Below are 19,405 nucleotides of genomic sequence, written 5' to 3' on the forward strand. Positions count from 1 at the left end.
TAGATAGGTTCAAAGAAAATAACCCCCCAAAAAAAACCCACAACGTTTCGCTTGTGTTGCGATCTGAACGTCGTAGTTTTTTTGTTGCTTTGTTATTTTCTTTGAACCTATCTACGTGACTTTACCGAAAGACCCAAAGCAGAGGGAGATTCCTCCACACTTTGCCGTACCGCCGTCTCGTGGCGAGCCAGTGGCTGCGACACCTCCTCGGAGCCCACCCACGGGGAGTGAGTTTCACAGCAGCAGCATCCGTGCTGTGATCGAACAATCCTCGGCCGTGTGTTCTTTTTGCGACCTCTAAACATCCAGCGTGTTAGTGGTGCAGCATTGCTCAAAGCCTCCGCTGCACTCATTCTCTGAAATATCGACGTGCACGTTGTTGTTGTTGTTGTTGTTGTTGTCCCTGCTGCTGTAACTCACGCAGCACCACGGATCTCCCGTGTACAACAACAACAAAACAAGAAATGCTACTGGCTAATCGGGATCACAACCTAACATCATCATCATCATCCGTGTAACAATTGAAAATAAACTCCCACTCGATAGTGCTGCTGTGTCACAGTGCCACGTGCGTCGCCATCCAACTGCCCCGGCCAAGATGGGCACCTCGTCATTGCGGTGTCTCAGAGAATAAAATAAAAAACGCAACGCAAAGCATGATTGGTTTTATTTATTTATTAATTTAATGAGTTCAAGGTTGTTGTACAAAAGTTACAGGCGAAAAAGAGAATTTAAAATTTATTTGAAAGCACCGCCCCCTCCTCCCCCGCCCCCCTCTCCCTCCCTCCCCCCTCCCTCCCTCCCTCTTTCCCCCCTCTCCAACCCCGCCCCTCTCCCGCCCCTCCCCTCTCCCGCCCCTCCCCTCTCCCACCCCTCCCCCCTCCCCCTTGACACACGCGAGGAGCCCTCGCAGCGACTCGCCCAGGCTGATGGATAAAGGGAACGCGAACGACGTCACGAGGAGACGAATCCGCACAGAAGTCCGCAGAGGGAAGAGGAGGGCGCCTGCGATGAGAATGGGAGGAGAGGCAGAGAGAGGAACACGCGGGGGAGAAGGGGGGGGAGCTTCATCGCGGTGCTTGTGCCAGGCTAGGTGCACCTTGAGGCCACGTGAAGTGTCGAAGGCTGGCTGCTGGCCGGAGGTCGCGGGACAGACCCAGGTGTCATGAGTTGACTGCTGTGCCACGTTTGGTGCAGGAGGTTACGAGACTCACGCAGTGTGCCATGTGTGACTGACTGAAGTGACTGGCAGATGCACCACCTGTGTTCCCCACTGTGCCAACGAGCTGCGTTTTATCTGCTGCCCGTTGTTGTGAGCGTCGCTCCTCCGCTGTTGCGGGAGGAGCGACTCTCCTCCCACTGCCCAGTAGCGTCCTTCACGAGCCTCGTCATCCGCAGAGGCCGCTCTTGACAAAGCTGAAAATTCAATCCGCTATTAATAAGATAGAGGGGCATTGCAAATCAGTGAGATAGTTGTAAATGGAACACACAGCACTAGCTTAAACGCTCACACTTAATTTGAATTAGGAGGTTAATGACTGCCCGGAGAGGTGGCAACTCTATACCAGCAGCGAACACATTCCTGCGGAGGGGGCTGGTAGGAACGTTGGGTTGCTCGGTCAATGGCCAGGGTCAACGGCGGCACCACGTGGTGTATTCCGCAAATATGCCCGACTGTGAGGGCGGGCACAAGCCGGCGTGAGTAGGTTAAACGTTGAGTTTTATAAGGGCACCACGGGGTGACCAGCCCCTCCCCACCCAGCCCCACCCCTCCCAGCCCCACCCCTCCCAGCACCACCCCTCCCAGCCCCACCCCTCCCACCCCCCACCCAGCCCCACCCTCCCCACTCAGCCCCTCCCCACCATCCCCTCCCCACCCAGCCCCTCCCCACCCAGCCCCTCCCTACCCTCCCCGCTCCACCCAGCCCCACCCCTCCCACGTGGACAGACATCCACAGACATACACAATTAATCCCCTGCCTCACTGTGAATTAATCCCGGTTGGGCTTCCAGTCCACTACGTTTCCTACCAGTATAAATATACCCATGTACGACGACGATGATGAACCACAACGTGTGTGATAACGTCGCTCCACTTGGAAATGAAAGTCCAGCAGGCGCCATCAGAGGGCGGTGTTTGCTCACAGATGGCGGTCTCACGAAAGAGCGACGATCTCTGTGAATGGGAGATGATACGGGAGGGCGGCGGGGGGGGGGGGATGTAGAGACAGAGAGAGCCGGGGTGAGACACAGACAGACACGCACACGCCTACGGTGGTCAGTCGTCGCGTAACGCGGTGGTGTTCACACTGTAACTCGTTTACGCGGCATCACAGTTCTTACATTCGTGAACACGTTTCGTACAATGCTGGAACGCGCGCGCGCTACGCACTGTGCGAATAAATTGAACGTGCTTACGCACATCCGCGTGTGCACGTCGTACCTCGCCAAACCTCATGGTCACATTAATTAAGGGGAAAAATTGTTTTCGCTCAACTCGATTTTCGCTTAACGCGGCACCTCGTTAAACAAGGACTCGCCGCACACAGAGACAAAGGGGGCCACATTTGGGAAGAATACCCCAGGGGCTCTCTGGCATAAGACACTATCCTCGTCTATCTCACGTGTTATCATCCGTGTAAAACAACACCAACTTGCAACGCGAAGACACGGAGAGACGCAGCAACAACAGACGACTGCTCGGTGTCACGTCCTTGACTCTCCCCTTTACAGCCCTGACTGTAGAAACTCCAGCGGTGGAAAATCCACGTTCCTATGGCATGGCGGTGGCGAGCCTTTTATGCCCATGGCTGTATTACTGCCATTGATATTTTACCCCGGAGAGCTAAAGCCCGACTAGAATATCGCTACTCAAACGCCTCGCGAGCCAGATTGGGTCCAGCAAGACGCATCATGGTGGAAAGCCCACGAAAGCCAAAGACAAAGATCCCCCGTATAGCCTGAACAGACTGTTGGGGCAAGTAGCGCCTATGAAGGCTGGCACGGCACACGAGGGGGTGGTTGGCCGGCAACCACGCCCGACCGCCTTTGTCTCCCGAGTGGCGATGTTTGCACACCGCACCAGGCACTCATTTGATGCCGAGTCGACCTAGGGGATGGAGGCACAGGACCGGTTCAGATAATCGTCACTTGGTGTCGACCGTGAGCGTCGATCGAACTAGGGTCGCCGGGTGCGTAGCACAGCGCGCTAACCACTGCGCCACCGCTCCCCCACAGTCACACACTCACACTCACCCACGCGTAGCTCTTCCGGCTCATTATATATTTGTTATTGGCCGTGCTTAACCTCAGAGCAGGCTCCTATTAATGTTATGTAGCGCCGTACGGCGGGAGCCAGACTTATGGCTTCTGAGAAACGTAAATCCGGCCGCCGCTCGGCGCAGTAGCTACCATCGCGGGCGTGAAAGGTCAGGTTCTCATCCCGGTTCAAAGTCAAATTCGGGTCACAGAGATTCCCTGCACACCTGAGTATCGCATTGTCGAGGCTGGCCTCGTCTAAGATTCCTGCGGTGGAAATTCCACGTTATAGCGGGTTCGTGGGAGAGCCTATGCGTACGACAAGCGCTGTTGGAGTAGCCACACATTGGTACTGATTTTATCGGCCCCCGGAGTTGGGGGGGGATGATGATGATGGGCTGAGCGAGTGAACTTCCAAGCAGGGTTTGAACTCTTAAAATCTTCCACTCCCGCTGCTGAATCAAAATAACAATAATTATTATCTTATTGTGAGTTTCTGATGTTGGATGTAATGTACAGGTACCTGGCCATAGGAATGTGGACTTTCCACAGGCTGGGATCAGGGCGGGCAATTGATATGAGCGGCGCGCTAGGGTTGTACGAATGGAAACATCCTTTAATGTTTCATCTCTATCATCATCATTATCATAATCATAATAATCAGCAGCAGCCATGTTAAATCCACTGCTGGATACAGAGCTCAGCAAGGAACGAAGTATTGGTTCCCTTGAGCGTGCGCCATTTAAATGACCTTCATTTCACGAAACTACTCCCAAATCTCAACTCCCCCGAAAATGTGAGGCATGGCAAGTGAGCAGAGAACTACATAAATACAAAAAAAATACTCAACGTGTTTGTTGTTGTTGTTGACCTAGATCAGTGGCTAACGACGAAGATTGATGATGCTGCTGCTGATGATGATAATGATGATATAGATGACTGTCTAAAAAGCCAAGTCAACTTTGGGCTGTTTGTCAACTCAACTCAGCATCATCACCGAGGTGTGACCCGCACAAAACAAAGCCACGGGGGAGGGGGGGGTAGTAGGTGTGGGGACGAGGATGGAGGATATTGATGATAGAGGCAGGAACTGCCAAAAGAAACGATGCCGGGATGTCACGTTGAAGATTTTGCTAACCGCACCGCAGAGAACGCCTCTTCAACGTCACGTCCCACGCGGTGCGTTGTGTGCGCGGCGGTGCTGCCCTGTCGCCCTCCATAGGTGCCCGCCAACAGCCCCTGCCCCAACAGGCTGTTGAGGCTAAGCGGGGGATATTTGTCTTTGTCGTTTGCGTTGGCGGGGAGCGGTGGCGCAGCGGTTAGCGCGCTTCGCATCGAACCCGGCGACTTGAGCTTGATGTACAGCTCACGGCCACCAACACCGATGACGGTTATCTGGACCGGTCTCGGGCCTCCGCTACGTCGACTCAGCCTCAAAGTGAGCAGCTGGTGCGGTGTGTAAACATCGCAAGCTCGGGAGACAAAGGCGCCGGGGCGTGGTGTTGCCCACTCCACATTCTCTTGGGCCGTGCCGGCCTTCGTAGGTGCTCGCTAGCAGCACTTGCCCCAACAGTCTGTTAAAGGCTATAGGGTTGCGGGAAGCGGTGGTGCGCCGGTTAGCACGCTTCGCTACGAACCGGGCCACCCGAGTTCGATTCCCGACCACGGCTATTATCCGTACAGTGAGTGATATCAGAACCGAATTCTTCCTGGCGTCTTCACAATAGCCCACACCGACCAGCGTGGTGACGTATGCTCAAACAGACGATTAGCCGGATGATTTACTTCTGTTCTCATGTCGATGCTCCAAATTTTATTTTAAAAATAGATAACGTTTCAAATACGTAGAGGCGCAGACCCTGCAATTTCTCGCTCGCGTCACTGCTGGCGGACGGAGCTCTAGGCAGCTCCCCCGCCCCCCCCCCCCCCCAGCGACCCGCTTCTCGCTCACGACCAACATCAGGCTCCGATTCAGATCTCAACCCCGAGCTTCTGCCTTATGAGCGAGCACCTGGCGCGGGCGTGCAGTACTCGTCGGCACGGGGGGAGACAAAGGCGGCCGTGCGTGGTGTCTGGCCACCCACCCACACGTCGTTGTGCCCTGCCCGCCTTGATTGGTTGCTACTTGCTCACAGCACTTTCCCCCAACAGTATAAAGGCTATACGGGTAATCTTTGCCTTCGCGCGCGTGTGTGTGCTTGTGTGTGTGTGCGGCAAAACAACCCCCTACCTCCTCGCGGTGCCGGACGGGCAACTCTGTCGTGGACTGAGCTGTGGGGGGAGGGCCAATTCCGATTGGCCTCTCCCCTCATGGCGTCTGTGACCACCGCAGTGGCTAAACGAGGGCTCTGGACGGGTGCGAGGAGCTGGTAACCCCTCCACCTTCAATAAATTACCACGAAACCACGACTTAAATATGTAACCAATAAGCTTGTGCCGGAGGCCCCGGGGGAACAGGCGTCTATGACGTCTCCTCGCCAAACCCCAATTGGCGAAGCCAGGAGATTGAATCTCTACCCTCGGGGCTCCTCTAGAAACAACGAAAAGCCACTTCGTGTGGCCACGTGGAATGTTCGAACGCTCACTGCGGAGGAGAGGCTGCCACTCCTCTGTCGGGAGCTGGACCGGTACCACCTGGATCTCTGTGGCATTCAGGAGGTCCGGTGGACCGGTTCTGGCTCCTGCCACCATGAGAGGTGGACAGTCCTCTATTCGGGGCAGCAGACTGCCAAACAACAGGGTGTGACTCTTCTTTTGAACAAAAGAATGAAGGGGCATGGGAGCATGGCGGTGAGGTGTGGGAAGCTGTAGGCCCCAGGCTACTTTGGGATCGCCTTCCCATCAACCGGAGGCGAGGAGTGGTGGTCGTGGTTACTTATGCCCCCACCGAAGACGAACATCCGTGGAGGAATGCAGGCAAAGCCGATGAGTCAGATGCCTTCTATGACCTCCTGTCACAGGTGCTGGCTAAAGTGGCCCCTTGGGATAGAGTAATCTTGTTGGGTGACTTCAATGCCCGAGTTGGTCATGATGCTGGCACCTGGTCTGGAGTGATTGGAGGGCATGAGCCAGATCAGCTCAATAACAACGGTAGGAGGCTGCTAGATTTTTGCGCAGCCCATGGGCTTGTAATTACCAACACGCTGTTCCGGCAACGGCGCATCCACACAACATCATGGATTCATGCCGGGTCGAAGCAAGAACATCTGCTGGACAACATAATGACGGACCAGCGGATGCGAGCCCATGTCCTTGGCAACAGGACCTACCGTGGAGCTGATCTGCCCTCTGTTCATCGACTAGTTATCTGTAAGATCCGCCTGCCATTCTTCCACTCCAGTGGTGGGTGTACACCCAGGACCCCATTCCAACCTAAAGTGGCCTGGTCTCAGTTAGCTGATGAAAATTGCAAGCGAGAATTTCATCATCACTTGCAGCTGGGGTTGACATCGTCCCCCACTCCTCCTGATGTCGAGGGTAAATGGGCGAGGTTAAGGACTGTCACTCATGCAGCTGCAATGGCTGCTTTGGGTACGCGGTCCAGACCTCCCAAGAGACCCTGGCTGACAGAGGAGGTGTTCAGGATAGTTGAGAAAAAGCGACAAGCCCACTGTCATCGGCTACAGATTCCCACGTCAGAGAATGAGGAGGCTTACCGCAGCCTTCGCTCGGAGGTTCGGAGAGCCGTGAGGTGCTGCAAGGATGGGTGGTGGTCGCGGGTTGCTGAGGAGATGGAGTCTGCCTCAATGGCCCGCGATCACAAATGTCTATTTAACTCCATCAAAAAAGTAACCTGCAGCGCCACACCTATTACCATCATTAGGGGGAAAAACGGTGATCCAATCTCCGACCCCCAGGAACAGGTTTTCAGATTTGCTGAGCATTTCTGTGAGGTCCTGGGGGAGGGGAAATCCCTCAACCAGGAAAACATCGATGACCCTGCTGAGGCTGCGGTGCCACAAATATTGGAAGAAGTCACCCCCTGTGAGTGGCTGGCTGAAGTGCCATCTGTTGAGGAAGTACTGAAGGCGATCGGGAGTCTGAGACCAGGAAAGGCACCGGGCAGAGATGATCTCCCAAGCGAAATGCTGAGGGAGGGTGGCGTTTGTACACAGACTGCCCTATATGACATCATAACAACAGTCTGGACCACTGGACGGGTTCTGCAGGATTGGAAGGATACTCTGGTGGTCCCCCTCTTTAAGAAGGGGGACCGCACAGACTGTAACAACTACAGGGGCAACTCACTCCTCAGTGTGCCGGGAAAGGTCCTGGCAAGGATTATTCAACAACGCCTTGCCAGGCACGCTGAGGAGAGGCTTGCGCAGCCCCAATGCGGTTTCAGGGAGGGGCGGTCCTGCACAGATGCCATATTTTCTGTCCGTCTGCTACAGCAGAGGTGGTAGGGAATTCCAACAAGACCTACATATCTGCTTTATTGACCTGGTCAAGGCCTATGATACCATCAGTAGGCCTGGGCTCTGGGTTGTTCTTTGTGCTCTTGGAGTCCTGACCCTCTGCTCACGATCATTAAGGACCTTCATGATGGTGAGCGGGTCCGGGTAAAACTACGTGGTCGGGAGTCAGAGCCATTCCCTGTACACCTTAGGGTGCGACAGTGATGTCCTCTGTCTCCCACGTTATTTAACATCTATTTTCACCACGTAGTTCGTGAAGCCTTCAATAGCTGTACCGGGGGAATCTCCAGTTGGTACAGATATAATGGGAGGCTGATCGATGCCCGGGTGCGGTCAAGGGATGGCTCCTTATTGCTCTACCACGTTATGTATGCCGATTATTTGGTAATAGCTGCTCATTCAGAGGATGAGTTTGAGACGCTGCTGCTGAGACTGGAGCGTGCCACTAAGAGATGGAGCCTTACCATCAGCCCCACCAAAACTAAGCACCTGCCTGGGTATTTTGTACCATCGGACACTCCACCCCCACAACTCCCTATCGGAGATGGGGCAGTTGTGGAGAGAGTGGAGAGTTGCCCATACCTGGGCAGTGTGCTTATGACCGGCTCCAGTTTAACAGCAGAGGTCTCCGAATCAGTCGAGCGGAAATATATTTTCATCGGTTGCGTAACGCTGTGTGGAAGCTGCATGGTCTGTCGCTCCGCACTAAGCTTCAGGTCTTCTCGGCCACGGTCATTCCCTCCCTTCTCTACGCTTGCGAAACGTGGACCCCCCTAATGGAAGATCTTAGCCGGTTAGAAACATTTGGGCTAGCCTACCTACGATCCATCCTGGGTTTAACCAGGCTGGATTGTGTGAGGAGCACACAAATCCTTGAAAGATCTGGACAAGGTCCCATCGGTGAACTCCTCCGGCAGGCAAGGCTGCGTTGGCTGGGTCATGTAGCCCGCATGCCCAGCCAACGCATGCCTAAACAGCTTTTGTTTGGCCGGATCAAGGGGGCTAAACGGGCGCGGCACGGGCTAGAGAAGATGTGAAGTGATGTGGTACGGGAGGACGTGGAGCTGAGTGGACTTGCCGATGACTGGCACCAGCGGTGTCAAGATCGGCCTATGTGGAGGAGACTCGTGAAGGACGCTACTGGGCAGTTGGAGGTAGTCGCCCTCCAACAACAACGGAGGGCGGAGGAGCGACGCTCACAACAACGAGCGGAGCGCCGGGTGGCTAAAGCACAGCAGATTGGCACAGTAGGGGGCACAGGTGGTGCATCAGCCAGTCATCTCAGTCATCTTAGTCAGCCGACCCGTGGCACTTGGGTCTGCCCCGTGACCTCCTGCCAGCGGGCGTTCGACACTTCACGTGGCCTCAAGGCCTGGCACAAGCGTCGTGGTGACGTCACCGCCACTTAGTGGCGAATGGCGGTTGTTGTTGGTTAGCGCGCTGCGCTACGAACCTGGCTACCCAGGTTCGATTCTCGCTCACGGCCAACACCAGTGACGATTATCTAAACCGGTCCTGGGCCTCCCCTAGGTCGACTCAGCCTCAAATTAGTACCTGGTGGTGCAGTGTGTAAACATCGCCACTAGGGAGATAAAGGCGGTCGGGCGTGGTGCTGGCCACCCACCCCCTCGTGTACCGTTGCGGCATTCATAGGTGCTCGGTAACAGCACTTGCCCCTCCAGTCTGTTAAGGCTATACGGGGGATCTTTGTCTTTTGTGTGCGTGCGTGTGTGTCAGTGTGTGCGTGTGTTTATTCCGATATCAAATTCACGCGCGCGATTATTTGTGCCGGCGCAATGAGCTGTCGTAGGTTTAATAAATAAAGCTGGCACATATATATCACTAAAGAAAGTTAAAACGAACGGTCACAATTGACTGGTCTGCACGCTCCTTGGAGAAATTGAAAGTAAATTCTTTTCCAACAACAATGCTCCATCTTCACCCACCAGCAGCACCACCACCTCCAGCAGCAGCAGCACCACCACCACCACCACAGCCGCCACAAGTAAACAAACACAATGCTCCCTTTAATCACCCGTTACTGTTGCGTCAATATAACCTTAAGATGGAGTTAAATTGTGGGCTTTTGATGGTAGGGGCAGGGGGGCTTCTTCAAGCTATCAACGCGGTTTGCAGAGTATACCGCCAGAGCACGTTGCTTTGTTCTGTAATGTTAAGCGGTGCTAATTGAGCACCGTAATTAAATTATCTTTGGGAGGGGGGGGGGCTGTGTAACTGGCTGCTGCCTCGTGTGAAATGTAGCAGCAGCAGCTCCTGATTCATCTACGTGGCTGTTCCATCATCATCGTTGTCGTCGTTAGTTTGGAATGCGCAAATGGTGACATGTTCCTCGCAGCAAAAAAAATGCGCCGAGATTCCATTCCTGACTCGGGCGTCTATCGGTACGCAGTGTTTGTGTTCTCCCCCTGGCACGCGAGAGGGTGGTGTCCAGCAGCACGATGTTTGCACACCGCAACAGGTGCTTATTTGAGGCCGAGTCGACCTAGGGGAGACCCCACAACCGGTTCAGGTGATCGTTACTGGATTTGGTAGCCGCGGGCAGGAATCGAACTCGGAGTGGCCTGTTCCGCAGTCTAGCGCGCTAACCGCTGCGCCACCGCTCTCCCCAGACGAACCCACGCACAGAGACGCACACACAATCGGCCACGACCACGCCACGCACACAACAACAAACACGACAGCATCGAAGGGCTCTCGCAACAAAAACAACAAGAAAAAACGAGATTGCAGAGCGTAAATCCCGAGATAATTATACAGCGGGCGACTTTACGCCGAGCCAAAATCGTAATTGGCTCGTTTGACCAATTACTCGCTGGTCGGGCGGGCGATAGGCATTCGGCAAAATTGTTTAAATTAATCGCGCGATACGACACAGGGACATCAAACAACACGCTTTGTTTTTCAAAGGCGTGGCGGGTGGATTTGTAACATTTGCCCACTGAGGATTCCACTCCGAGCCTCTCCCAGCCCCGACCCCGCAGTCTCACGCGCGCGCTTTAGTTTCTTGATCGCCCGCATACGGTGGCGGTGGTTTCGGCTACGCAGCACGTGGTTCTGTGTACGTGGAACTTCTTTCGCACCGTACGTAGCCAACCGTGCTCATCGGGAGTGCGCGGGAAGGACAACAAACTAATCTAAAAAAAAAATTGGTTCGAAAGAAATGAGTTTTTCAATCTAGACGATTTTAAAGTGCACAGCTCCTATGAATTCCTAATATAGGAAGGGAGAGCCTTCCAGACGGCTACAGAAGCGCATCTGAAAGCGCGCGATGCAGTGAACGAGCAGCATTGAGGCATCATTGGCGTTCAACTCCTCTTGAAGACCCCTTGCAAGGCTGGTGGTGAAAATTCCACCCTCCTAATTTCTGCGTCGGAGGGAATCTGTTCTGTTCTTGAGAATGATCGCATCAGCACCAGCATCAATCTGGGTCAGAATGTCGATGTCAGTGTCGAGATGTCGTGTCGCTGATCCTCCTCCTGCGTTGACGGAGCGCCGATCGCAGTGGGTTCACTGTGGCGGCCGTCGAGTGGGTGGCTTGGCCCTGTGGTGTGTGTGTCTTTAACGTATCTCTGTGGGTCTCTATGTGTCCCCATGGGTCTCTGTGGGCCCCTGGGTCTACTCTATGGTCCATAGTTTGGGTTGAATGGTGTGTCTTTAATGTATGTTTACGTGTCATTACGTGCTTATATTGGTCTCCATAAGTATCTCTCTCTACGTGTCTCTATTGGTCTCAATATGTCTCTATCTATTTCTACGAGTCTCTATGCATCGATGTGTATCGATGATTCTTCATGAGTATACATCTCTAGTTATGCTTTGGGTCACTCTCTCTGTGGATCTCTACGGGCTCTTTATGCGTTTCTACAGGTCACCTTGTTCCTCTATGATTCGCTACGTATCTCTATTAGTCTGTTTCGCACAACCGTGGCTCGTGTATTTAATTTTCCTTGAATGAAGTCGACCCAGCACTATGGGAGGCAGCAGGAAGGGTTGGTGGGTCACAGACAGGTGATGTTGCGAAACTCCCTTCTCGTGGGCGTCGTAGGAGGCAGCACAGCTAAGTGTTCACTCATCTCCATCTGTTTATTCCGTCTGTACGGGGATCGAGTGTTGCCCCCTCGCGCAAGGCGTGCGTTTTGTCCGGGTGCTCCGTTTTACTTCCACGCGGTATAATAATAAGAATAATAAACAAAACTTATCATGAATTAATCTTCTTGGTTCTTTCGGTAAAGTCACGTTCTACGTGACTTTACCTACGTGACTTTACCGAAATAACCAAGAAGATGAATCCCTGCAGTCACGAAAGCTTTAAATCGAAATGTATCATGAATTGTCGGAAACAACTGACAAATCACAACCCGATGCAGCAGTGGCTGCAGCACCCTCCTGCCAAAGAGACACTGTCCACAGTATGGCTCCCTTGGATGAATACATAAGCAATAATTAGGATTTGTATAATAATCTAAGTAATTATTCTATTAATTACGGTTGCTGAGCACATTGCCCAAGGACCCAAAAACGCCAAGCGAGCAGCAACAAGCAGCACCGCTGAAGCTGCACTCGTAACGCGTCTCTTCCGTTGTGCAAGGCTCTCGGGAGAATTGACGATACAAATAATTCTGGCCAAATTTGTTCAATCATCCGGCTCACACATCGCCCGGCTCGAGGCCCTGGTTCAGCGGTGGATGTTCCACGTTCTCATGGCGTGACCCAGGCCACCGCCACAACGAAGATTACCCATTTTAACGACCCAACATTGGCCCACTGGCTGAGTCGAGAACTCTGCTCCTCTGGGGTGTCCCTCCTCCTCGGCCAACCGGGGGAACTGAACTCTTTGTTCAGATCCCTTTGACAAGGTCGAGAGGTCATCGCGGCCAAGGCTGTTGATGCCACCACGCGTCGCCGTCGCCTCCTTCCTCCTGCCAGATCGTGAAGCCGCTCCGCGGTTGGCTCGTCCTCCCGAGGATTTCTCTTCATTGCCCCATCGCCAACCTCTGAAATGAATGTTGAAGCGAACAGAATGTTACCAGAGTGGATTCATGATGCCCGCAGCTATAAGTCCGTGCAGAGGTGGGTGGGGGTGCGGGAGGGGCCGGGGGGGGGGAAGGAATGCCACATTCCTATGGCGGTGCCAAGTAACTCCACAGGACAAACCACTGGTCGTATGCGCCAATCGGAATGCACCTCCATCTCGTCTCATCCCAGAAGCTCAGCGGGGCAGAGCTTGGGCAGAAATCGGATGCGGTGACAACCCACGTATGCATACCAGGTGTTATAGACCACGGCGGGACACGTCATGCACAGCAGAGGGCGGCGCAGCAAGCAACGTGCTACAGTCATACTGTACTGTACTTCTATGCCCCCCCCCGACTGCACCGGGCCGCGACTCTCCTGCTCTGCAGCGCGGTCCAATACGATCCAATAATCCTCAGGAGCCACCACCACAGTGCCACAGCGGACGTGAGGAGAGGCCTTCATCCAGCAGTGGATTGACCATGGCTGCTGATGATGACGCTGCTGCTGCTGCAGTTGCGGCTGCTGCTGCGTCACGTGATTGTGGGGACGAAGGGGAAGCGGTGGTGGGAGGATGAATGGTGGAGCGGTGGCACCGCTACACATCCAGCGACCCGCGTTCGATTCCCGCTCACGCCACAGCAACCGGTGACGAATATCTGAACCGGCCCCGGACCTTCCCTAGGTCGACCCAGCCCCAAATGACCGCCACTGTGGAGACAACGGCGGTCGGGCGTGGTGCTGGCCACCCACCCCCTCGTGTGCCTTGCTGCTACTCGCTAACAGCACTTGCCCCCCAACAGTCCGTGCATGAAGGCTAATACGGGGGATCTTCATCTTTCGGGCGAAGGGGGCGGGGGGTTGAGAATGGCAGGGGAGGGTCGTTGGGAGGTTGGAAGCAATCACGGAGAGTGGGTTCTCAATTCTAAACAGTCCCAGCTGCTGTCTTAACGTCCCCTTGATTGACGCTCACTCCGAGGACTCCTCTCGGGAAACGCGGCAGAGCCAGCTCGGCGCTTGGTGGCTGCGCGCCGCTGGTTGCCACCCGTCCCAGATTTCCGCCCGTGAAACCAATGATGCTGATGCGGGTGCGTTGGCGGTGTTGCACAAGCAGAGTCAACAAGAACAGCAACAACGAACTCAGCACTGAGCGCGCGCGCACGTGCGTGTGTGTGTGTGTGTATGTGTGCGCGCGTGGCCTTAAAAGGAAATCGATACAATTAGGCGACGTTTCGGGGCCTTGGGGCCTCGCTCGAGACTCGGCTCTCGTGTTGGAGGAGCCCGGAGAAAACGCGCCACGAAAACTTGACGCTCGCAGCTCCGCACAGATGGATTCACGGGTTTCCTTTAAGCTGTATGATGCAAATGTATGGCTCCTAATTGCTCATTTGTATTCGAGAAGAAACGCGCACACGGATCTTCGTCACGTATTGGTATGGTATATAATATACACAAGATAAAGATCCCCCGTATAGCCTTAACAGACTGTAGGGGCAAGTGCTGTTACCTATAAAGGCCGGCACGGCACACGAGGGGTTAGGTGGCAAGCACCACGCCCGGCCGCCTTTGTCTCCCTGGCGGCGATATTTACACACAGCACCGGGTACTCATTTGAGGCGGAGCCGACCACGGGGAGCCCCACGACCGGTTCAGATATCGTCACTTGGTGTTTGGTGGCCGTGAGCGGGAATCGAACTCGGAGTCGCCGGGTTCGTTGCACAGCGCGCTAACGGCTGCGCCACCACTCCCCCTTCCCTCCTCGCACCGATGGCACTGCCACCTCCGAGGCCGCTTAAAAACGTCACGCCGACGACACGTGGCAAGCCCTGCACGCGGTGAGCCCAGCTGGAACCCCGACTCGCTTCCGAGAGGACGTCCCGACGCGTTCTATCCGTATCGATTTGGACCCCCGGCGGATTATAACTCATTGGGCGCGCAGTTTAGGATGAATACGATATCAAGTCTGATCAATGTCGCATTACTGAATGCACGAGGGGGAGCGTGAGGGTGGGGGTAAAATGGGGGGTGGGGGGGGGGGGTTGGAGGGTGGGGTTGGAGGTTGGGGGGAGAAGGAGAGATGGGGGTGGGGCGGCTGAATGTTTAAGTAGTGATTCCCTAATACCCGCTTGCGTTTCAAACGTGTAACAGCCTTTAATGCGCCCAAACCAATCCGATGGTGTTACTAATTAGTGCGATTGGGAAGCATTCAATTACCCAGGAGGGGGGGGGATACATCAAATAATTACGTAAATAATTAAATAACTATCTCACCCCCCCCTCCCATATACCTCCTCCTCTGTCAATTCACTGCTGTGTGAATGCCTCCTTCCGTCATTCTCCCCACATGCCTCGCACCTCCGATTAGCACGGTCGGCTGCGTACGGTGCGAAAGAAGTTCAGCATACATTGGGACAGCGTTGGATTCCCCCAGACTTTGTAATTCATTTCGCAAGGTGGGGTTGGTTGCGATGTGTTTCTCGTCCACGTAACATCAACCCCACGGCCCGAAACACGCCTCTCCGTCCGCAGCCTTTGACAAGTTGCTGCTGTCCCTGGTACACAACGCGCACCAATCACTGCCCCGCCTACACAGACCGTCAGGCCGCGCGTCCACACCCCAACATGAACGGCTCCGTGTCGCCCGATCAAGCACAACCCTGCCGAGTCACTCCCTCGCCCCTCGAGTTGCCAGAGCATTGCTCTCTTGACAGAAGCTCCCTCCTCCTTCGCTCCGCTGTCCCGATATGGAACTGCCCTCCCCGATGAACAAAATTGTCGGCGAGGTCACCGATCCCGGTCTCTTGGCCTTCAAATGCCGTGCACGTGGACATCTCCTAACCTCACCACGCGCCTCGGATGATATTGGTCGCGACAGCCGACGACGTGTTGAACTGACTCACCTCTGTGGGGAGGATACTTTTCTTCAAACCAAGAACATTGGAGAAACTCCCAATTAAGCGGATGAAGCTGTTGTCTTCACTGGCGTTCCTCAAAAGATGCAGAGAATTTACGCCATCTAACCCAAAACAACCTGTATTACGGACGGAGTCATTGAGCTGCAGTGAACCAATGATTATGCCGATAGGATGTACTCACGTCTCACATGGCTGTTGTTCACAATTGCACCCAATAACAACAACAACAAAAACGACGCTCACTCGGGAGGAGGAGGATGGACCTGATGCGTGGTGTCGATGGAACGACGCCTCTGACGCGCAGCATCCCAAATCTTTCTCTGAAGCGAGCCTCATTATTAAAACAAATTAAAACTATAAAGGCTTTTTGTTCATGCTGCCAGGTAAGGCCCCCACTGTGCTATGCGGCTCTTTTTCAGAAGCGACCTCGCCACAATTGATAGCTCAACGAAGAGTGGCTTATAACGTGGACGTGTATAGCAGCCAAATACTCTAAAAGCGTGATGTTGATACTAAATGCAAAGGGGGGGGGAAAAAACGGAGGAACAGGAGAAACATCCAGCGACCACTGGGAGAGAGAGACACGCAAACTCCAAATATACAGCAGCAGCAACAGGCGTCACAGTCGGAATCGAACCCACGACCTCTTGTATACCAGGCGAGGTAGTTAACATATCGTCGTATGAAAAGGACAGCTACTGTGAGCCGTGAAAAGGAATCTCTCGGCGTTTTTACCACCAGAGTTGCATTCTTCACCTCCAGTGGTTGGGGCGACTTTGATTTTATTTCGTGCCCAGATATATACGACGACTTTGTAAGGGGAGGGCAAAGAAAATCGCGCCACGTTCTCTCAAATAAAGTCCATCGATTCGTCACGGCACCAAATCTAATCGCCCGCTCGCTCTATCGCGAACCTCTAGCACCCGAGGAGCATTTAGATAAGCCCCAGGGGTACAATAACGAAGCACAATAGGTACGGCGTGATGGCGGTGCGCACGTGTGCGCTTGGGTTCCGTGGCAGCGCTCGCGAAACAAAGACAACGATCCCCCGTATAGCCTTTCGCAGGCTGTTGGGGCAAGTGCTGCCTGCGAGCGACTTCGAAGGCCGGCACGGCACGGGAGGGTGTTGCTCTTCGGAAGCAACACCCGGCCGCCTTCGTCTCGATACATTCACACACCACACTCGTTTTCAGATCGACCTATACGGAAGGTGCAGAAATCGGTTCAGAAAATCGTCACCGGTGTTGGCCACGAGCGGGAATCGAACTCGGGTTCGTGATGCAATGAGGCTATCCACTGCTATACTACCGTCTCCCCCCCACCCCCCCCACGCACACACACGGATGACATAGAGCACGCGAAAACGGACGAAGGAATACACGCAACATCCTTACACGTGGCTATGCTCGCGTGCAATGATTATAAAACGAGTTCGATTCTCGACCACGACTAACATCAGTGGCGATTGTTGCAGTGGGGACAAAGTCAGCACTGGGGAAACAAAAGCGGCCGGGGGTGGAACTGCCCCCCCCCACCCTCCCTCCCGCCCCCACCCCCTCCCCACCAATAATATGTCAAAGACGATGCCGGGAAGGGGTACAGTTATTTCTTGACTTGAAGCTTTCGCGACTGCAGGAATTCATATTCTTTGGGTCTTTCGGTACAGTCACGTAGATTGGTTCAAGTAAAATTGTCTTTCTTTGAACCTATCTACGTGACTTTTCCGAAAGACCCAAAGAATATGGGTAAAGTTATTGTCGTGGAAGTTCCGCCCACCGCCCGCCATGCAATTAATTAGTGAAAGCAAAGAGGCTCAGGCATCGATAACTTGTGATCTCACGCGGCGGGTATGGATCTTTGTGTGCGCGCCTCGAGGGAAAATCACAGCGTCTCGCTACTTTTGTGCTCTTTAGTTAACGCGTGCGTTGGACGCTGGGCAGGAGTGACGCGCTCACGCACTCACCCACACAGTTACCCACGCACTCACTCACACAGTCACTCACACACTCAGTTACCCACGCACTCACGGACACAGCCACTCACCTACCCACGCACTCACTCACACAGTCACTCACCCACTCAGTTACCCACGCACTCACGGACACAGCCACTCACCTACCCACGCACTCACTCACACAGTCACTCACCCACTCAGTTACCCACGCACTCACGAACAGAGGCACTCACACACTCAGTTACCCACGCACTCCCTCACACAGTCACTCACAAACTCAGTTACCCACGCACTCACGGACACAGTCACTCACACACTCAATCACCCACGCACTCACTCACACACTCAGTTACCCACGCACTCACTCACACAGTCTCTCACACACTCAGTTACCCACGCACTCACCTAATCTCTCACACACTCAGTTACCCACGCACTCACGGACACAGTCACTCACACACTCACCCACTCAATCGCTCACGAACACCGTCCCTCGCACAGTAACTCAGTCACTCACCCATTCACTCACTCACCCACTCAATAACTCACTCACTAACACATTCGCTAATATACTAACATACTCACCCACTAAAAACTCACGTGCGCCGAATGGGATACACGCCGCGGCCTGCGGACACACACAGCCTGCATCATACCAAATACAAATATCGCCCGTATAGCCTCATATATTGTTGGGACAAGTGCTGTTAGCGAGCACCTATGATGGCCGGCACGGCACACGAGGGGGTGGGTGGTCAGCACCACGCCCGGCCGCCTTTGCCTCCCTCGTGGCAATGTTTTACACATCGCACCAGGTACTCATTTGAGGCTTAGTCGACCTAGGGGGAGGCCCATGACCGGTTCAGATCATCGTCACCGGTGTTGGTGGCCGTGAACGGGAATCGAACTCAGGTCGCGGCCGGGTTCGTAGCGCAGCGTTGCGCTAACCGCTACGCGATCGTTCCCCACCATCCCCACCATCATCGCCATCATCCATGTCGCTCATCGCCAGCACCATCAGCACCACCACCACCACCACGCTGGGTGTGTTCGTGCCACTGACGCAGTCGCCTGGCAAGGCGAGGCGGGGCGCGCGCACGAAAACCACGCAGCTCCCCTCCCCTACTCCCTCCCTCGTTAGCGGAACACCGAGAGCCCATAAGCTCACAGAGATCTGTAGATTCACACTGAAACCCATAGACTTACATAGAGACTCAAAGACTCACACAGAGATCTGTATATTCACACTGAAACCCATAGACTTACATAGAGACTCAAAGACTCACACAGAGATCTGTATATTCACACTGAAACCCATAGACTTACATAGAGACTCAAAGAATCACACAGAGATCTGTATATTCACACTGAAACCCATAGATTTACATAGAGACTCAAAGACTCACACAGAGATCTGTAGATTCACACTGAGACCCATAGACTTACATATAGACTCAAAGACTCACACAGAGATCTGTATATTCACACTGAAACCCATAGATTTACATAGAGACTCAAAGACTCACACAGAGATCTGTCCATTCACATTGAGACCCATAGACTTACATAGAGACTCAAAGAATCACACAGAGATCTGTCGATTCACACTGAGACCCATAGACTTGCATAAAGACTCAAAGACTCACACATAGATCTGTCGATTCACACTGAGACCCATAGACTTACATAGAGACTCAAAGACTCACACAGAGATCTGTATATTCACACTGAAACCCATAGACTTACATAGAGACTCAAAGAATCACACAGAGATCTGTATATTCACACTGAAACCCATAGATTTACATAGAGACTCAAAGACTCAC

The 19,405-nt window shown here is 53.8% G+C and overlaps 1 long non-coding RNA gene across 1 annotated transcript in view; it reads right to left on the minus strand.

Annotated features, from left to right (window-relative positions):
* Positions 1–870: 870 nt before the first annotated feature.
* The window catches only part of LOC116942622 (uncharacterized), a 62,702-nt gene continuing 44,167 nt past the window's right edge, over positions 871–19,405 (minus strand). The window contains exons 3-4 of the long non-coding RNA XR_004402815.2: positions 2,031–12,691; positions 871–1,005 (exon numbers count right to left, since the gene is read on the minus strand). This is a non-coding gene — a long non-coding RNA (uncharacterized LOC116942622). The remainder of the gene's footprint in view (positions 1,006–2,030; positions 12,692–19,405) is intronic.

Source organism: Petromyzon marinus, chromosome 15 (assembly GCF_048934315.1).
Source record: "Petromyzon marinus isolate PM22_M1 ecotype Great Lakes invasive population chromosome 15, UKy_Petmar_22M1.pri1.0, whole genome shotgun sequence".
Classification (NCBI taxonomy): Eukaryota; Metazoa; Chordata; class Hyperoartia; order Petromyzontiformes; family Petromyzontidae; genus Petromyzon; species Petromyzon marinus.